At 41.7% G+C, this 21,021-nt stretch overlaps 2 long non-coding RNA genes across 2 annotated transcripts in view; one reads left to right on the forward strand and one right to left on the reverse strand.

Moving 5' to 3' along the window:
- Positions 1 to 2,215: 2,215 nt before the first annotated feature.
- The window catches only part of LOC143842634 (uncharacterized), a 107,916-nt gene continuing 89,110 nt past the window's right edge, over positions 2,216 to 21,021 (reverse strand). The window contains exons 2-4 of the long non-coding RNA XR_013233241.1: positions 15,038 to 15,101; positions 4,769 to 4,822; positions 2,216 to 2,464 (exon numbers count right to left, since the gene is read on the reverse strand). This is a non-coding gene — a long non-coding RNA (uncharacterized LOC143842634). The remainder of the gene's footprint in view (positions 2,465 to 4,768; positions 4,823 to 15,037; positions 15,102 to 21,021) is intronic.
- LOC143842635 (uncharacterized) overlaps positions 8,982 to 21,021 on the forward strand; it is a 59,304-nt gene continuing 47,264 nt past the window's right edge. The window contains exon 1 of the long non-coding RNA XR_013233242.1: positions 8,982 to 9,026. This is a non-coding gene — a long non-coding RNA (uncharacterized LOC143842635). The remainder of the gene's footprint in view (positions 9,027 to 21,021) is intronic.

A 21,021-nucleotide genomic window follows, 5' to 3' on the forward strand; every position in this document is an offset into this window, starting at 1 on the left:
TCTCATGACCTTTTCGCCTCAGGGTGGCTTGCAGAATAAAACCATAACAACAGTATATTCCATAAAACTCATGAAGGCAGCACAGCTGGCATTCTTCCATCTTTGCCAAGCAAGGTTACTAGCCTTCTACCTGACCCCAGAACACCTAGCCACTGTGATTCAAGCAATGGTCACCTCCAGACTTGACTTGTGTTACTTGCTCTATGAGGACCTATACTTGATCCTGGTCTGGAAATTACAAATGGTCCAAAATGCAGCTGTCCTGGTTCTTACACAAACACCTTGGAGAGCCCACATAAGACCTGTCCAGAGGAGGGCTTTGAAGCTGATGAGGGGTTTGGAGACCAAGTTGTACAAGGAAAGGTTATGTGACTTTGGTCTGTTTAGCTTGGAGAGAAGACGACTAAGAGGTGATTTGATAACCATTTGATAACCATCTTCAAATACTTGAAGGGCTGTCATACAGAAAATCCAGAAGAAGTCCCTATCAATTAGAGCGGTTTCTCACTGGAACAGGCTTCCTTGGGAGGTGGTGGGTTCTTTTTCTTGGGAAGTTTTTAAGCTAGATAGTCATGTGACATAAATGCTGATTTTATTAACTTATGCAGATTGTGAGTGGGTAGGCAGGAAGTGGTATGCCAGTGCTTGTCTCTTGTGACCCTTTCTTGCATACTCAGGAAATTGCTAGTCACTACTTTGGGATGGTAGGTGAATTTCCTCCAAGCCAGGCTGGGTTCTGTAGATTTTGGTTGGAGGAATCACTTGGGCATGAAACTGGGATCACGGTGGGTGGTCAGGTACTTGTGAGTTCCTGCACTATGCAGAGGGTTAGACTAGATGACCCTGGAGACCCCTTCCAACTCTATGATTCTATGATTCTATGAGTACTGAGTCCTGGTACTGTTTTTCAAGATTATTCCAAGTCCTTAAGACAGAATTGGTGGAAATTGTTGCAGTCTTATACATGAGTATTAGAAAACAAAAAAAGCATTGGTTATGAGGTTGTGGTTCTATCAGTATTAGATCAGTCTCACTTCTGGCTGTGCCCCTGGACTAATGACAGCCTATGTATGTCATATTATAGTACATGTATTCTGCCAGGGAGAAACTCAGAGAAACTGTTCGCTTCCAGACTACATTTTATTGACTATGAATGGATACTAGAAAACAAAGATATTTGGAAGCAATCTACAGGCAGATGGAATAAAGCAGAATACCAGTAATATAAAGGCAGAGTTGCTGGCTAGGTCTTTTGAAAACCTGGTTCAGGACACTCTTCCTGTCTCTGCTAGTTATGAATTTCCCTCTAGTTTGGGAGTTCCTTTCAGAACTTGAGGTACAAACTCAAAATTCCCCCAAGGAGATTTTTGTTCTAAAGTAGAAATTAAAGGAGAAAGGCTTTTTGTGCTTCTTCCAAAATTAGTGGAATACTGGAATACTGTATCTGAGACAGTGACAGGATGGCCAAGGGTTGGTCGGTCAATTGTATTTCTCTCTCCTTCACATCAAACTGTGTGAAACTTTCTTCTCTCTTTCAAGAATCTATCTTTGGATTTCATTGCCTACTTAAAATAGATAACCCTGTTTTATCAAAAACTAATACAATATGAATTCCTTTATTGCACTCTTCCCATTTTGTTTGGTTATGAGGTTGTGGTTATTTTTGATATTTTCTCATTCATCTTCATCCATACCTGGTTGGCCAAGGTTTACCTTATTAGATCTCAGAAGCCAAGCAGGGTTTGCCCTGGTTAGTACTCTGATGGTTGACCCCAAAAGAACTTGGAGGGGCACTATACAGAGACAGGCAATGACAAACCCCATCTATCACCACTTGTTTTGAACATCGCATGGGGTTACCATAAGTTGGATGTGACTTGATGGCAAGTCACACACAATTAGTCCCACTCTTGCATGGGAATTATTAGATTCAAATGGGTAGCCATGTTGGTCTGAAGTAACACAATAAAATCAGAGTCCAGTAGCATCTTTAGGATCAACAAAGATTTATTCAAAATTTACAAACCTGAATCTTCTTATCATATTTCTTACTAACAGTGCAATCCCAAGAACATTTTACTGGAAGCAAGTACCATTGAACAAATCTGAGTAGGATTGTGAGAAGAACAGCAAAGATCTACTTAGAATCCTGGTTAGGTCAATTCAATAGGTCTTCCTCTTAGGAAAATGTTCTTGGGGTTGCACTGTTTCCAGCCTCTGGCATGAAGCTATATAAAACCACATGCTCCAATCTTCAAATCACATCTGAACAAACCAGCACCCAACCAGTCTTCCTTAATGTTTTATTCTAAAAGACATTTTAATGTTGGGTTGACACTGCCAATAATCAAGCTTCTTGATGTTGAGTTGACATTGCCAGTTAGCAAGCTCTTCAGCATAATCATTCAATTTGCTGAGCCTCAAATGAATTAATCTTTCTTCTTCAGTGGAAAATGCTGGTATACTGCAAACAAATACAAGCAGTAAAATTTTTGTGAGGATTTATTGAGATTATAATAATGATAGAAGCGTATTCATTTTGTTTCCAGCAGTGTACTGGATGTATTATCAGATATATGGAAATCTTGCCCTTATCAAGTAAACTTACATTTCGAATATATATTTTACATTAATTACAGTTCATACTGTCATCTTTATTCAAGCCAGGTGCTCAACTATCAATTGAACTAGGCTCTTTCCTGAGTCATCCAACTGCTATTCCAGGCACCTGTTACTTTTAGACTATGCCAGCATGACATAATCAGTATATCTTAACTAGCAAAAAAGCCCATTGCTCAAAAAAAATTAAATGAGCTCTAGAAAAGTGTTGCTGAAAAGGGCTGCCCAGAGCCCACTGGTCAGGCAGAACACACCTGTGCCTCTCCGACCCACCTCAGTCTACAGGCTGCCCTTCATCTTTGCCATCACTGCTCATCTCCAGACTCTAAAAATCAGCTCTCCAGATAAAAATGGCCGCTATGGAGGGTGGGCTAAGAGACATTGTACCCTTTTGAGGCTCCACCTCCAAACCTCAAGGAATATTTCCAACCCTGGGTTAGTCAACCTCCAGGTAGAGCCTGGAGATCTCCTGGAATTACAGCTCACCTGCAGATTATAAAAATTAGCTACCAAGGTGAAAATGGCTGATTTGTAGGGGGGACTGTGAGGCATTGTGCAATTTTAAGGCCCCACCTCCAAATCTCAAGAAATATTTCCAACGTTGCAGTTGGCAACCTTCATGTGGTGCCTGGAGATTTCCCAGAATTACAGCTCATCTCCAGACTATAAAGATCAGCTCCCCAGGCAAAAATGGCTGCTTTGCAGGGGAGACTCTGTGGAATTGCTCCCCACTAAGGTTTAGGGATGCCATCTATCTAGGTGGGACTTAGGAATCTCAGATTTACAGTTCATCTCCAGGCAACAGCGATCAGTTTGCCTGGACAAAATGACTGCTTTGGAGGATGGACTCTGGGGAATCATACCTTTTTGAGTATGCACTCCCCAACCTCCAGGACTCTCTCTGTAAGGTGTTGGCAAGCCTGGCCTGGCTGGCTCTGAGTCCTTTGAAAACAGAAAGATGGGGGCTCCAGCCTCCCCATGCCGCCCAGTATCCTCCATAGATGAAGGAAAGCCTGGCCCCTCCTCTCCTATTGTTCACTCCCCCCTTGTTGGAGATCTGCCCTATTGCCTCCCCAGGGTCATTTTGCTGCTTCATTCTGTAGAAAAGCTGGTGGTGGTGTGATCTGTGTCTTGGCAAGAAAAGGTGTGCATAGCTCTGAAACAGGATCTCATGATGCAGTTTTGTGAAAGGAGGAGGGTATGTTGAAAGAGATATGTGTGAGGGAAGAAGTCAAGGTTGGAACAATGAGGGGTGGTGATGGGGGGGGGAAGACAGGATATACGTGGCTTGGAAGCATCCTCCCTCTAGCAGTATGGCTGGCCATAGCAGTATTGTCAGTGAGAAACGGCGTTTTTTTGGCCTTCCTATCACACAACCATTAGGTGAAGGGGAAAGCTTTCGTCCCTAATGCATGGCCCTTCAAAATACATACTCATGCCCATAAGCTCTGTTCATTGCAAAAGACAATATTTGTTAAAGCTTAATCTGATAGTGTGTTTTAATTCTGTCTCAGCAGTAAAACACAGATCTGAATATTCCAGGAAATATAATTTTCAGTGTACATGAACTGAAGTTAACATATTTTTTCCATAATTGATGTAAAACCTGCTGTGAAAATGCTAAAATCAAAGTCAGTTATAAATCTGAACAAATTACATTGATTCCAATTAAGTTGTTATTTAAATGAATCAATACATAATCCATTTCTACATTTTATTTTTTATATTATAGTGATCAAATAGTTTAAGAGAAAAATGTAGAAAAGAAATAGCCTTTCCCCTCAATAAATAGATTGTGTAATTGGATTCTAGAAGAATATATTTTTTCTTGTCTCTACACTTTGCTTTTAGGTACAGCCCTTAGGTTATAGTTTTCAAAGCACTTTCTCTGCAAATGTTGCAACATTAATTCAACCTGATTGACTTAAATGGAATTATTGCACATTAAGTTGTCTCAGGATTGCAGTCTTTGTATTTTAACATTTGTGTTTCCTCATTATTTATTCAGTGTCCATATGTTCCTACAAGCACAACCAAATTGTTTCTTGTAACAATATAGTAACTAATTCAAACAAAAATGCAGGTAATTTTAGAATGTGTGACAAAGATGTTCATATACAATTGAATTACATAACATATTATTTTATACCAGATATTTAAATCTTCAGTCATTCACATTTTCCATGTACCTCCATATGTTGGCCTGTAAAAAAATTGAGATGGTTCTATGAAAAAACTGCAAACAAATAGTTCAAGCTTAAATGGTAAGTATTATGAAGTGTTGTTAATTAGCTGCTCTTTTTCTTGGGTTGCCTATTTTCATTTAATTTGAATGGTGCATACAATAAACTGTGAATTGATAGAAAAGCCTGTTTCAGTGACAGTGTTGCCAACCAACTGAGGCACCCTATAAAAACACATATGGAGTCCATCTGTTTAATAACTGGGAAATGATATTATGGAAATGAAGTCTGAAAAAGCATGCCATAGACTACTACCTCACATGATTACAGATAGTAGGTAGTTGAAACATGAAAATACCTACACATTCTACAGAGTAGTTTCAATTCTTGCTATTGGCCTCAGAAGAGAGAGTGCTGAATTGCTACCATTATATTTGTTTTGACAGGTTCTCTAAGACTCACAGGTTCTGAAAAGAATGAAGACTAGGAATCCGAGGCAAGTAACAGTTCTACATTCTTTCTATAATATGTGACACCTAAATATTCCAGAAACAGCAGAGCAGTTGGAGAGGCTGTGATAGAAGACGGTTTGAACTCTAAAGTGAGCACTAGAGGTGGGCGCAAACCTGAAAAATGGAGGTTTGTGGGAGTTTGCAGGTCAGAGGATATCATGAACTTTGAATCCTGGACTTATAGAAACCTTGTTTGTTTGTATAAGTTCCCAAAAAAGTAATAAAAAACAGTACACAATATAAAAACTAAAGAACCCCATTAGTAAAAGCTAAACAATTCCCCAAACCAGATAAAAATGGTGGTACATTATAAAACTCCTCTCCACACAATGAGCCATTGGAATCGGTCAGACTCTGGAGATAGTAATTCCTGACACTGTTTAATATTGCGCACAGGGGCCTGGGGGCCCGATCTTTTCACGGACAAGTTCAGTTTTTTGGATTCGTTATGTGGTAGGCTGTCTCCTAGTGTGCTAGAGATGCAAAATTCACTGTGGAGCTCCCTGAGTGCATCATCACATCATGGACATTGTTTCTTTGTCCTTTGCCTCTGGAAGGTGGTCAGCCCCATGTCACAGATCCAAGTGTGGGCTGATATCTCCCAAGTGAGAGAACACATATTTGCTCTGCACACTGAAGATAGGGGAGATGAAAAATATCATTTTTATGGAAATGCCAAGAAGATCCTATTACAAAAAGCTTTCTATTCATAAGATGTGTTACCAAAATATGCAGTCTTCCAATTAGTTGGAGGAATTAGCAATGGAGACAGAGCAAGAGATGGGTAAGTGGGATTCTCTAGCTATGTATACCAGGATTTTCCTTTTAATAGAACTGTCAAAATAAACCATGTAGATGTTCAATCAGAAAGGTTTTTATCTGTAAAGAATGAAATGAAAATTAAAACAAAAATGCAAACACATAGAAGAACTAAGGAAAACACGGGAGAAGAAGAAGACATGATTAAGGAAGGATAATAATTCCTGATCTTTAAGAGCTCTAAAGAAGCAGCAAGTTGAAAAGCAAAATGGCCGGTTTCAGAAGGTGAAAGAGGAGAGTCCATAAAGTGAGGAATGTATGTGATTGGTATCAAGAACACATAGGTAAAGGTAAAGGTATCCCCTGTGCAAGCACCGAGTCATGTCTGACCCTTGGGGTGACGCCCTCCAGTGTTTTCATGGCAGACTCAATATGGAATGGTTTGCCAGTGCCTTCCCCAGTCATTACCGTTTACCCCCCAGCAAGCTGGGTACTCATTTTACTGACCTCGGAAGGATGGAAGGCTGAGTCAACCTTGAGCCGGCTGCTGGGATCGAACTTCCAGCATCATGGTCAGAACTTCAGACAGCATGTCACTGCCTTACCACTCTGCGCCACAAGAGGCTCTTTAGGAACACATACACACACATATAGTTAAGGGGTAGCAGGGTGGTCCAGTTACAGGACAAAATGCACCCTCAGGTGGGGGTGACAGAAAACAATGACTAAACTAGACATATGGCAAAAAGGGATGGAAAGACTCATGGCTCTACATGTACTGGACAATAAAAGGAATCTAGATGGTTAATTAAGTGTTAATTAATGGCCACTTAATAAAGGTATAATGGGTAAGGGGAAGTGTGGCCAGGATGATGATGGGATTAGGCTGAGTGAATCTGTGAGAGGAGAGGTGAGAGGAGAGGTCTGAGGGCTAATAAATGTACAATGTTCAATAATGGCTGAGGAGGAAAAAAAGAATAACTTTCATCCTTGCTGTTCTGATAACCTGTTCTAAAAGCCAAACCCCAGCTGGGTTATTTTTTCTCTGGATGATTCACAGTCCATGGAAACTTCCAGACATACCTGATGAAATCTTGCCCCAATTTTCCAAATGGCTTAGGCAACTTACAACAGAAAACCACACAGTGATTTGCTTAGTGAGCAGAAAATGGCGCTGAAGCAGTGAAGAAGCCAAAATCAGCAGTTAAGGAATCCAGAATTCAGGAAGCCTAAGAAAACTCTAATACTAGGTTATTCAACTTGATTTGGGCAATGGCTGTTTATAAAAGCAGCAGTTAAGAATCATTCTGCTAAGCTGGGATATTTAGATGGAGATATTTTGCTGTCAAGTCACAGCTGACTTAGGACAAAACACATGGTATTCAAGACAAAAGATATTCATTCATTGACTGATTTTGCATTGTGACCCAGTATTCCTTGGTGGTCTTCCATCCAAATACTAACCAAAGCTAACCCTACTGAGTTTCTGAGATCTGATGAGACAGGACCATGATAGGCATAGTAAGTATATAGGCCGTAAATATACACACACTGTGCTCTTGAATTTTAAAAAAAGGAGCCAGATGCAGAAAGGTTTTGGATCCCCCCCAAATCAACTAATAAACAAGCATTAGAGGAAGTTTAATGACCTCTGGGGCATGCTTCAGTCAGTCAACAACTACTGATAAAGGGCTGTCTTCTAACCTTTCAGCAATATTTTCCCATTAAAGGAAGAACTTTGTGACTTTTGTTCTTCAAATGTTGCCCCTTTGTTCAACTTAGAGAGCCCTTAATCAACACATTTATTTCTGCAGTCATCTAATGTGTTACTCTTCTAATATAATGAAAAATCTCTGGTCAAGTGTATTGTAGAAAAATGTATGACTATATACAATCACATGTACTAAAGTAAAGTGTTGAGATATATTCAAGGACTATAAAACATTGACTCAAGTTTCCCAGGATATTATGTTTGCTTAAGCCCACTGAAATGTGTGCTTAACTAAATACTGGAGTATGCCCATTGATTATGATTCTAAGAGCCATATTGACTTATGTAAGTGCATCATCCTCTAGAGTGTCTTACCTAATGTTGGTCTTGCTGGACCTGTGGCAGTTTTCAAATTTCATTTGAATGTTGGAAGCACTTGATCAATCAACTTTTAAGGCTTTAGAATGGGAATGGGAAATGTTGGTCAACAACCTAGCTGACCTTCTATGTTGGTCAACATTACTGACCTTCTATGAGCAGGTTATTGTGTGCTGAATATTGGCTCAAAGCCATTACTTGAGCAATCACAAAATAATCATAGCATGGGAAACCCATATTAATATATCTTTTAGTTCCTCTTTCATAACAGTATGGAGTAAGTATTGATTTCCTAATGTAGGTAATACCTAATGTAATGAACTTATAGGATGCCATATAGAAAAAGGCAAAATGTAGCCTCCTTTTCTATAGATACTGGAAAATGTTATTTGCATAATCTATGAGTTTTAAAAAATCTAAGTAGTGCTCCTCTTATTTAAAATGGATTGTGAGAACACATGAATATATCTTGTTTACCCTCATCTAGAATATATTTGGTGTGGGGAGGATAGAAGACAAACACATTCATTGAACAGCACTCTGTATATTTTTCACTCTTCTGATAGATAAGTACCGAAAGCCATTGCCCAGAGCTAGTGAAATATTGATTGATCTCCTGTAAGCGGGGACCATTGTATGTCTTATGCAAATATTTACTTGGTTAATATGGCTGGCCCTGCCCTGATTCATCCAGTAAAAAAAGTTATCAGAAATCAAATAGCCTGGTTGTTTACAATCTAAGAACTGGGGTTATGTAAAACAAGCTTCTGTTAAAGGAACAGGAACACCAGTCAGTTAAAAAGCTAGCCACACGATTCCCAGGCTGACAAAGAGAAAAGTACGAGGACACAATGGAGTGTGATGGTAGGAGATGGCCTTCTTTGCCTTTGGGACAGTCATTGTTATAGTGTCTTGTTATAGTGATCACTGTGGCTCAGTCTGTCAGATGTGAAAACAAGAATGAAAATGTTTCTTAGAGCCTACCTAGACATTACAAACAGCATGCATTTGTTACGGGGACTTGTCCTATACTGCAGCTGCTAATTCCTGGTGGCAATTCAAGAGTTAGTGAACAGCAGAGCCCTACACTGTGTAGACAGGCAGCTCTACACAAGGGAAGAAGGAATTCCTGCCTTTTTGTCTGAGTGATTTTTGATGCCTGAAACAGCTTCAGAGCCTCAGGGGAGAGCATTATTTGCTCTATAGGGAGACAGCACATGCACTGAATGCTTGCACATGCTACCTCCTAACAGAGCAAATAACATGCCTCTCATGGGTCACCAAAAATAGCATAGGGAGAAAGTCAGAAATTCCTCCTTCTCTGGCACAGTGGTCCCAATATGAATCAGGTCCTGTTGTGCATTTACTACTCATCAACTGCCACCCCGAAGTGGCAGCTATAGTACAGTGGCAAGCCCTGAGCAAACTTGGGGCAGTTAGGCTTTGAATGATTGCAGATATCCATTTAATTGGCTTTACTGGTTCTGTTCAAGCAGCCATCAAGGACTGGGAAAGTGAGAGGGGGTGCATCTGAAGGGAATTAGCTGTATGTAAATGGCAAAAAAAATCTGTGTTGGCTGAAGTACCATAATAGAACTCTGTATGTGTTGTCTGGGGAGCTGATATGAGGAAGCAGATATGTTGTTGTATAGGAAGCAGAAATGTTGTTATGTAGATGTGCCTCTGGAGGTATAGGAGTTAAGGCTGATTCCATTGTCATAGACAAAGAGACTAGACCAGGCCCCAAAACAGTGGCTTTTCAGATGTCCACGGACTACAATTACCATGAGTCCCTGCCACCCCATGGACATCTGGAGAGTCACAGTTTAGCCATCCTTGGTTTAGACTTACTGCTTCCTCTTTAGGGGTGAAGGACCAATTAAGATGGTGTACCTCGGACAGCTGATAGATCCTGATAGAACCTTGTTGGTGCTTGGGAATTTTCCCACCTCAACTGCTCATGACCCTGTCAAGGCTCTGGCTGATCCTCTGAAATAGGAGGATGGCCTGGGTTGTTGACACAATCACCCCTAAGTTCCCTCTCACCCTGGACAGAGTGAAGTCTCCCTGTTTCACTGGGGAACTGTGGTGATGAAATGGGAAGAACAACAGCTAAAATCTTGCTGAAAAACTGAGCAAGACTAATGAAATGCAATATAAAGCCCATGTTAGAGCCTTTTCTGTAGTGATGACAGTGAAAAGGCAATACTTCTCTGCCACCATTGCCTTTTCATGTAATTGTCCATCTGAACTGTTTTGCATTGTTCAAAAACTTCTATATCTTTGTCCCAAGAAATGGGGCAATGATAGTCTGCTGTGATCAATTTGCTACTTCTATTGCAGAAAAAATTGCCCAATTCCACTCTGAATTAGATGCAAGGGCAGACATATGTTCAGATTATGTGTCATTGGCATCTGTTTTTCCAATTTAAATGAATGTCTTTCAGACTGTGGATCTTGAGCACTATGATTTTGGAGAATTTCTGACCAGTCACCAATCTTATATTCTTTCAGTGCTGGGATGAAGGGACACTGTATCACAATTTGTCAAGTCCTTTCTGCAGTTATTCAAATCCTATCTCAGAAGTTAGTGTTGGGGGATTCCTGCTCTACTCCATGGCCACTGGCTTGTGGACTTCTGCAGGTTTTGATCTTATCCTGCAAGCTATTTGATATCCATATGAAGCTGCTGGGAGAGGTCAACAGGAGTTATGGGCTGCAATGTAACTAATATGTAGATGATAACACAGATTTACCTTTCTTTTCCAAATAATTCTCATGATGCTATTGATGTTCTGAACCAGTAACTGATTGGATGAGGGTGAACAAGCTGAAACTAAATCCTTACAAGACAGATTCTCTGGGTTCATAGAAACGCAGACACAGAACCTGAGATCTCACCTGTCTTGGATGGTGTTATATTTCCCTTGACCCAGAATTGCAGTACATGTGAGTGCAACTTCACAAAGCAGTCACCATAGAAAAATCAGGTGGCTGTTGTGGCTTGGACTTTGACTGATAACCTGACCCATTCATAGGTCAGTCAGATCTTGCCATAGTTATCCATGCCTTAGTTACTAAGAAAATAGCATACTGCAATGCACTGTATTAGGGGTACTCTTGAGGATTATTTGAAAGCTTCAGCTAAAGCAGATTGCTGCAGCTAGACTGCTGTTTGGGGCCAGCTACCCAACAACACACACATTAAAAGGGGCGATTTAACAGTGTCAGTGATCTTATTGATAAAAAACTGTGAGTGCATAACTACCCGAGGAAGGAAAGTGGCCCTCACTTTTGATCTTCAGAAGGCAGCTGAAGGCAGTATTAGATTGGACTGCATTTGACCTTTAGGTTTTATTCATTGGCAGTCCTAATTAGAAGTTTTAAATTTGTAATCTTTTATTTTTTTCTATAATCTTTGTTTTACTTCTAATGTAAGCCACCTTTAGTTTTCAAGGTAGAAAAGTGGCTAATTAAAACATAAATATTTGTAAATCGATCAAATATTAAATGTACCATGATAGTCCACTGCTGGTTTACCCTAGATAAGAAAATCCCTGGTAAGAAAATCCCTGGAAAATCTTGTAGTTTGGAGATGAAGTGTGTACAAAAATATGCAAGCACAGGATGTACCTAGACTCACAGGAAAGCAAAAATCCCATTATTTTCTCCCCATCATTCTTGTCTGCATGTCTTTTTTGGGGGTGAAAGATTCCCATATATTTTCAGTTCCCCAGCCTTGTGATCAGTGCTGATTTGGCACAGAAAGTACTTGTACTGTACACCTACCAATTACCTGTCCAAAATACTCTTTGTTAGTGGCATGTTGTGTACTTTAAGCCCAAACTACTAATGAAGACTCCTCAGCAATCTGGTGACTGAGCTCTAGCAATTAAGCTTTATGCTGTGTTTTTGTAAAAAAACTTGAAATGTATGTGCCTTGGCATAAAACTCTGTCCTAACTCTGATTGATCCATCTCTAAAACTCTAAATAATCTCCCTCATCAAACAGCACCATTATCTTTTACTGTGTTAGACTGATACTACAACTTGTGCTGCAGATCCAGAGGCTGGCCCATTGCATGTAGGTTTGGCCTTGCTGAGAGCTATCTCCAGTCAGCCCCTGCTGTCTTTCCCACAGGAGAATCTTTCATCAGCAGCATGCTGGACAATGGACCATCACAGGCCATTGTGCAGCTGGGTGCAGACACCTTCTTGCATCTCCTGCCACATCCCTATGACCTCCTCCTGGCCAAGGCTTGCAGCTGACATCAGTCCCCAGAGGTGCCATTGCCTTTTCTCCCCTGGGTGGTAAATGTAGGAGAGGGGAACTGCCCCTAGACATATGCTGGAAAATGTAACAAAATAATTTCCTAGTTTTTGTATGCATTTTCTTCCTCTAACCCTTTGCTCTTTACTTTCCACATTCTGTTTATCACACACAGTCTTCCCCCACTCCCTGGATTTTAGAAGACCATCATCCTTAGTTACAAATGAAAGATTAGAATTTTTCAGTTTAAAATTTTGTGTGTACTTTCTGTGTTCATCTATTGACAATATGTGGTGACAAAGAACATGCATTAATGTCATAGGTTTTACATGCATAGTCATGAGGACTAGTACGTAAATTGCAAACACTGATTCTGAGAAGTCTGATCTCATTACAGCCAGATTTCACACCATTAGAACAATTTTGATTATGCTAATTTCTTATTTCCTGTAATGAGCAGATGTCTGGCTTTTGAGGAGTCAAATTTTGTGGCAATTCAATGACATGCATGACTTCCATTAGAAACAACAGAGTTCAGATATTGGCATAGTACAGATTCAAAGCAAAATATATTATATGTAGCTTCTCTTTAAATACAGATTAGATACTGGATGATTTAAGTCCACTGTGTTCTAGGACATGAAACAAAACAGATCAGTAGGTGAGTGAGCGAGTGAGTCATTGAGGAAGCAATTGAACCACGGACAGCCAACAAAGCAGATAAGGAGGAAGCCAGTAAACACACTGCAGAGAAGAATAAGCTGGCCACGCAAAATAGAAATGCCTTTAATCTGCAAACCGTGCTGGCCAGTAAATGCACTAGAAAGCAGTTTTCAGGGATCCGTCTTACTATTGAACGTATCAACAGTTTAAGTACAGCACTTTCAACTGAATTTGCCAAGTTCCTTACAATATTTATTGTACTCATAACTATTGTACTCATGCTGATAAGTCATTAGTATTCTTATTTTAATATATGGGATGTGTAAAATACAAAGCTGGTATTCTATTTGTTTTCAGAACAGCTGGTCTTTAAATCTGATCTCATAGGACTATGTCACCACCCAGTTCAAAGAACTCCAGTGGGTATTTTGGTACATATGCTGCCTTCTTGTGTCCTATCCTGTTGTAAGGTTAGTCTAAACAGCATAGGCTGCCCTGGCTTCCTTTTGGCTAAAAAATGTGGTCGATATTGGGAGCTGTTTTCTTCATTTGCATTGGTTTAATCTTCCCTTTCTCTCTCTCCCCCCCCCCTCCCCACCTCCATGTTTGCAGCACTCTGCAAAGAGTATTGTCTCGTCCTGGGGAATCTGAGTCCAAACTTGGAAAGGCAAAGTCCTCCAGGAAATGCCTTTTAACAAGCTGGCCCAGCTCTGGCCTCAGCATAGGGAGAGGGGGGTTGTTCCCTCCCTCCTGCTTGCAATAGCCCAGTTACTCTCCCAGCATGTCTGAGTCTTGCCCGCACTCTTCCTCCCCTGTCTGCTCTGTGCCTGCTGCTTAAGTCCTCCTCCTTGAGGCAGGACTCCACTGGGCTCTCCAGTCCTGTCCTCCCTGAGTAGGATTTATATGGACATCCCTCCTACCCAGTGGGGCACCTTCTCTCTGGCCTCACCTTCCTGTCTTATCCTTGGTGTAGAGTGGGGCTGCCTCCCATCCCTGCTGGCACACAAGCTCACACCTTTGCTCTTATTTGCCATTTCTTCCCTGCTACTGTCTTCGACTTCTTCTGTGTGCTGCCATAACTTGCAGGAGAAGGGGCATGCCTCCCTCCTTCCTGCACTGAGGGAGGTATGCCCCGGCAGTGTTGGAAACCACATCTACTTTCTGGCGTTTCACCACCAATTTCTTCTTCCAGGAACCATCCTGTCTCCACTTGTAGGTGCAGTGGTGTGAATGCTGCCTCTGGACAGGTATTTTGGAAGAAGTGACTAGATTTCTGAAATTCCTGAATGTGTATAATGATGCTACAAAGCCTGCACTGTTAAAGAACATTATTTATGAATGGAAATATATTTTCCACCAATGGCTGGCTTTACAATATGTGGGGTAAAGCAGTGGTCTTAGTAGGTAAAGCAGTGGATTTTTGTGTGGAGCATATGGATGCCATTAAAGGTTTTTGTATTGTAGTGTGTGGAGCAGCCGATGGCTTGTAAACATTGTGAATTACAACACCATGCCCCACCCCCAAACTCTTCTGCTGCTATGGTGATTTAGGAAAGAGTTTAGAAGCCTCACTGGACACACACACACTTTGCCATACTATCTTTAAAAATGCCTGGGGGAATCCAGAGGGAAGAAACAGCTGTGGTTCCTGGGTGGTGGAGAAGGTGATGAGAGGCAAAGGCTTGATGGTGAAAAGTGGGGGATGGTGGAATGAAGGGCAGACAAGAGGAAATGATTAAGTCAGAGGCAAGGGTAGCAAAATATGGCCACAGCTGAGGCAGCCCTGGCTTCCTTTGGGCTAAAAAATGTGGCTGATATTGGGAGCACCCTTCTTGAGCAACAACTGCCTATACAGTGTTCTAGAGTGGGACTGGTGATGACAAAAATAACAGCTAGCATCTGTTTGCAAGGCCTTTTTACAAAAATGAAAGGCCTATAATACCTGTTATTAAGATCAACCAAAATAGCCCAGCAGAACTCAGCACAACTCTTCATCAGGCTGGATACTGAAAAATAAAGAGAGGGTGATCTTTTAGGATTATGGCCCATTATGATTATTGTTCTTCCAGTCCCCCTTTTTTGCTTTTAAACATATAGCCTGAGAAAGAATTCTAGAGATGCACACTGTATACTCTAGACTGGTTTGGTCAAAAACATTACATGGAATTTTTTAACAGCTCAGATAACTCCTTTTTTGTTTCACAGATGGACATGCATAGAAATTAGACCATTTGATTATATAATTTCTGAATGTGTCCAGAGGAGGGCAACAAAGATGGTGAGGGGTTTGGAGACCAAGACATATGAAGAAAGGTTGGGGGGGCTTGGTCTGTTTAGCCTAGAGAGGAGATGACTGAGAGGGGATCTGATAACCATCTTCAAGTGTATAAAAGGTTGCCATATGGAGGATGGAGCAGAATTGTTCTCTCTTGCCCCAGAGGGACAGACCAGAACAAATGGGATGAAATTAATTCAAAAGAAATTCCGTCTAAATATCTGGAAAAAGTTCCTGACAGAGCGGTTTCTCAGTGGAACAGGCTTCCTCGGGAGGTGGTGGGTTCTCCATCTTTGGAATTTTTTAAACAGAGGCTAGATAGCCATCTGACAGAGAGGCTGATTCTTTGAAGGCAAGGGGGTGGCAGGTTGCAGTGGATGGGTGGTGGGCATGTGGGTGTCCTGCATGGTGCAGGGGGTTGGACTGGATGGCCCATGAGGTCCCTTCCAACTCTATTATTCTATGATTTCTGTAATGTATGTTGCATTGACAAAGTCCCTAAATAATGTGTTAAAAGAAACAAAAGGTTTAACATCATTTGTTAAATTGGTGAAGCAGCATAAGTAATTTAAATATAGATCTTTTGCCTTGCCAAGATATTTGCACTCTTTCTGTTCTTACTCCCTTGACAACCCAATGAGACAACTAGGTGAGTAGAATCCACATTTGACAATTAGAACTGAGGGTCAGAGTGTATGACTTGCCCACGCTACACAATTACATAATGGAGGTAAAATTAGCACCCATAAACTAAATTCAACACTGTGGAAGTGGATTTCCCTCCCTCCCCGTCTCCAGTATTCTTTGGGCCTTGAAAAACTGATGCCATGATTGGGTACCAATATGGATGAAGAAAACACACAGCGACGACATAAAGGGTAGAACTGTGTAAAAAAGCTGTGTGGCTTCTTATCCTCAACAACTAAGGTTGCCAACTCTGGATTGTGAAATACCTGATGATTTTGAGGGTAGAGCCTGAGGGGGTTGCATTTAGGGGGTGGGACTTCAATGGGGTAAAATGCCATAAATGCTACTTTCAAAAGCAGCCATTTTCTCTGGGTAAACTGATCTCATTGCCATCACAGATCTCCAGCTACCACTTACTTGGAGGCTGGCAACCCTATGAGCAATTTTTTGAGGCTTCTGATTAGCAGTTGGGAGAAGGGGAAGACACACTGACACCAGAACTGAAATGTTGGTGGGGAAAAATCTGTTATGGAGTGTTTTTCTTTTCAGTATGGGCTGACTAGCATGTTTTCAAGACTGTAAATGAAAAACCAAAAGATTGCTCAGATGCTTAGTGAAGGCAAAAGACTGAGCAGACTTATATCCTTGAAGTTGCTCATTAGTTTTGTGCCTGCGGCCTTTTCAGTGGAACACCTTCAGCTACTGAATATTTCTGGAGGGGAAGGAAATAATCAGAGATAATGTTCTGGCCAGTACCCTTAAAACTCTATAATAATCAGTTTAAACCTGGTCTTTAATCATATAGCAGGGGTAGTCAAACTGCGGCCCTCCAGATGTCCATGGACTACAATTCCCAGAAGCCCCTGCCAGCATTCGCTGGCAGGGGCTCCTGGGAATTGTAGTCCATGGACATCTGGAGGGCCGCAGTTTGACTACCCCTGCCATATAGGGAGTCCAGGAGAAGCTCCCATTTTATACTTTTAACTTCATTTCCTATTACTGATATACAATGTATCAGATCCAGAGCTAGCTTGGTGTAGTGGTTAGGAGTGTGGACCTAATCTGGCAAGCCAGGGTTGATTCCCTGCTCCTCCACATGCAGACAGCTGGGTGACCTTGGGCTCATCACAGCACTGATAAAGGGTCATGAGATGGCGGGATTTTTCCCCATGCCGTTCAACACTTACATTTAATAAAAAGTTGTGGCCTTGTTACGCCAAAAGGAGAGTTGTGTGGTTTATGAGTCCATGTCATTCGTGGTGTGGATGGTATTCCCCTGCAAGGCAAAGCTGTTCTGACCGAACATGGCTCTCTCAGCCTCACCTATCTCACAGGGTGTATATTGTGAGGAGAGGAAAGGTAAGGTGATTGTAAGCTGCTTTGAGACTCAGTTGAAATTTCATTCTGGATTAAATGAGGGACTTGGTATGGGGATGGTACAAAGCTTCACATACCTTAAGGTTTCCAATGTGGAAAGAGGATAGTTTTTCACTTTCCACTTTCTTTAGTGGAGGCCATTGAAGATGTGAGATTGAGAACTAGGATGGTTCAAATGTAGCTCGAAGCATTACTCGGACTACTGTCTTCAATGCATGATTGCTCTTCTCTCCAACACCATGAACGGGTAATCACTGACCTTTGCTGCACCAGGGGTCTTTGGACATGCCTGGCTAAAACTTTGCAGAGTAGCTGAATGACCCCACCCATCTTTAACTGGTTGATCTTGCATAGCATAAGGTACCATTTATCTTTGCAAAAAGATTTATTGATGTGGAACACATCTTCTGGTATATCCCCTCGGACAGAAATTAGTACAGATGTGACATCTGCTGTCCCAACCTGGGAGCTCAGCAGAAGACACAGGGAGGTGGCAGGCAGAGGAGGCAGAGTTTGACACAGCAGCTGTGCCAGTGGAGGCTGGAGGCCAGGGCAGCACCGGTGGAAGCTCAAAGGAGCCTTGAAGCTGGCAGCTGCAGGTCAGCCAACTGAGGGGATGTGGGAAGCCATGCTGGCATCACAGGAGTCCATGCCGGTGAAGGAGGAGGCTACTGCTCCCACTCTGGAAAACTGATGAGGGGTATGCAACAAGGACTAGTAATCTTCCTCCCTCCTTAAAGAGTTTCCAGGACCAGAGGGGCAGGAGAGAACAAAGAATAAAAGTGTGCCTGTTTGCTTGCTTACCCACTCACTTCATCCAGGAGAAGGGTAGGTGGCTACCTAGTGGTCATCCTGCTGATATGGCTGGCAGAGGTTCAGCAAAATGGTCACAGGATAGCAGGAAGGCAGCAGGGGGAAGGCACAAGGGGCTAGTTCAGGAATTTGGGACACCCGGAGTAGAGTGAGTCAGGAACAGCACAAGAGCAACAGCAGAGTTTGTACAAAGGAGGAAGGAACAGAAACTTGGAAAAAAAGCAAGAGAGAGAGAGAGAGAGAGAGAGAAGGAAAAAGGGAGGAAGGAAAGGAAAGCCCATGCCAACCAGCCCCGCCCCCTTCATCATGGACAGACAACCTTTTCCACCACTGGGGGAGGTAGCCTCCTGCTCTACTGGGGGAGAGGGCCCACTCTCATGAAGGAAGCTCTTGGGGAGGGAGGTTGAATTGGGAAGTGTTTATTGGGAAAAGGCTAGAGAATTATGCCTAAGCAGCTCCCTCAACTAAACTGCAAAGAAGAAGAGTGGGGGAGGGATGAAGAAGGCGGCTGGGGAAGCAAGAGGTATGGAGGGAGAGGAGAGGTGGAGATGAGAGGAAACAGGGAGTCTCTGTGTTAGAGTGTGTGTGTCTAGGAGGAGCGGGAGGGGGAGGGACCAAGGAGGAGGTCAGGGAAGCAAGAGGGAATGAGGGAGAGCAGAGGGAGAAGTGGGAGAGAGGAAGGAGTCTGTGTGTGCATGTGTGTGATTGTGTTTGTTTCTGTGAAAGAGAGGAAGAGGGCCAGGACCAAGGAACCCAGGAGTAAGTGTGTGTTCCACATACCTTGTGAGAATCAGACTGTCACTACTTTATTTTCTTTTGTGATTCAGTTAACAAAGAGTCATATTGGCATTAGAAGTAGCCAATGCTATTAAGCAACTGCCAATTCTTTGCTTGCTCCAAAGAAGAAGAAGAAGAAGAAGAAGAAGAAGAAGAAGAAGAAGAAGAAGAAGAGTTGTTTCTTACATGCCGCTTTTCTCTACTTGAAGGAGGTTCAAAGTGGCTTACAGTCGCCTTCCCTTTCCTCTCCCCACAACAGACACCCTGTGAGATGGGTGAGGCTGAGAGAGCCCTGATATCACTGCTTGGTTTTATCAGTGATGTGGCTAGCCCAAGGTCACCCAGATGGCTGCATGTGGGGGAGTGCAGAATCAAACCTGGCATGCCAGATTAGAAGTTCGCACTCCTAACCATTACACCAAACTACAAACATTTCTAATTTAATGGCAGAATTTTACAGACTAAGCAGATACCAAGATCTCTCTTCACTGAGAGCAATTGTACACAATCACTACATATAAATAATTCTTTCTGTGTTTCTAGTTTGTAACACTAAGGTCCTTTTGTGTGGAAGTATTGAACTATTTTCTTAGTTCAACAATAAGGCACACCCCCCCCCCCCGGGAAACACAACATATTTCACAAAAAAATTAGAAGAATCTAAAAAAGTGTTCCAAATTTAAATGATCCTCTGACCTGATGGAGATAAGACAAGATACAAAAACAATTTAAGGAAAACATTTCTATCCAATCTGATTACTGGTCTAATTCTGTTTGGTTAATTGTTAATTCCTATTTACATGCCACAAATGTTTTGGCAGTGATCCAGCTAGTATACAAACATACCTTCTGTAAAAATAAATATAATCCATTTTTTGCTATGCCATTTGCAGAACATGATTTGCTACTGGGTCCACACACCAAGCAGGCTATACCTTGGACTTGATCTTTGGACAGGGAATACATATTGTTCTGGTGTAATCAAATAGAGTGCCATGGTCAGGTAATTTTGCTCTCAAGGCTCAGACTGATACCCTGATACTGAGATGGCTAGAGTAAGTTTGGCAAAAAACCCATGACGATACAAGAACATCTTATAAGACTTTTATGAATGCTTATGAAATGGCATCACCTCTGCTAGCTCACACCTAGCACAATTATTTAGAATGGTTTGATTCATGATATCCTTAACCTAAATTTCTTGTGAACTATTTTGTGGAGAAAATATTGTTGTTCGTCCAGGATTTATCTGCAGTAAGAGAACTAGAGGGCCCTTGGTCATCTCAAAATCTGACTTTGGACTTCCTCAGTCCACTCTCCTTGACCAGTGTGGAGAGGACAGTAACACATGGCTGGTCAGACAGCTGCCAGGATCCTATCTACATTGGTCAAGGAGAGTGGACTGAGGCAGTCTAAAGAAGTATCAAACTCAGCAGGTAAATCCTGGTAGAGCCGCAAAAAAATCTGTTAAAATAATTGTGGCAACTTTCACTAGCAGTATTGTTGTTATTAGGTGCGAAGTCATGTCCCACCCATCACGACCCCATGGAGAATGATCCTCCAGGCCTTCCTGTCCTCTACCATTCCCTGGCAGTATAACAGATAAAAATTTTATATGTATTTTTTAATTGACTGTTGTTAAAATTGTTGTTTTAAAACTGTTGTTACCCAACTAGGGGAGCCAACTAGGGGAGTGTGGGATATAGAAATTAAATTAATTGATTGATTGATCTGTTTCTAAATACTACTACTACTACTACTACTACTACTACTACTACTAATAATAATAATAATAATAATAATAATAACAATAATAAATTCAATTTGTATGACTTGCTCTTGGAGACTGGCTTGCAGCAGTTCACAATAATTCACTACAAATCAATACATTAAAACCATTAATATTCCCCATTAAAATCCCATAAACAATGACTCAGTCATAATGATGGTTGTGAAGGGAACCCTCAGGGGGCACGGTGGGTTTCTGGATTCCTTTC

Source organism: Paroedura picta, chromosome 8, assembly GCF_049243985.1.
Source record: "Paroedura picta isolate Pp20150507F chromosome 8, Ppicta_v3.0, whole genome shotgun sequence".
NCBI lineage: Eukaryota > Metazoa > Chordata > Lepidosauria > Squamata > Gekkonidae > Paroedura > Paroedura picta.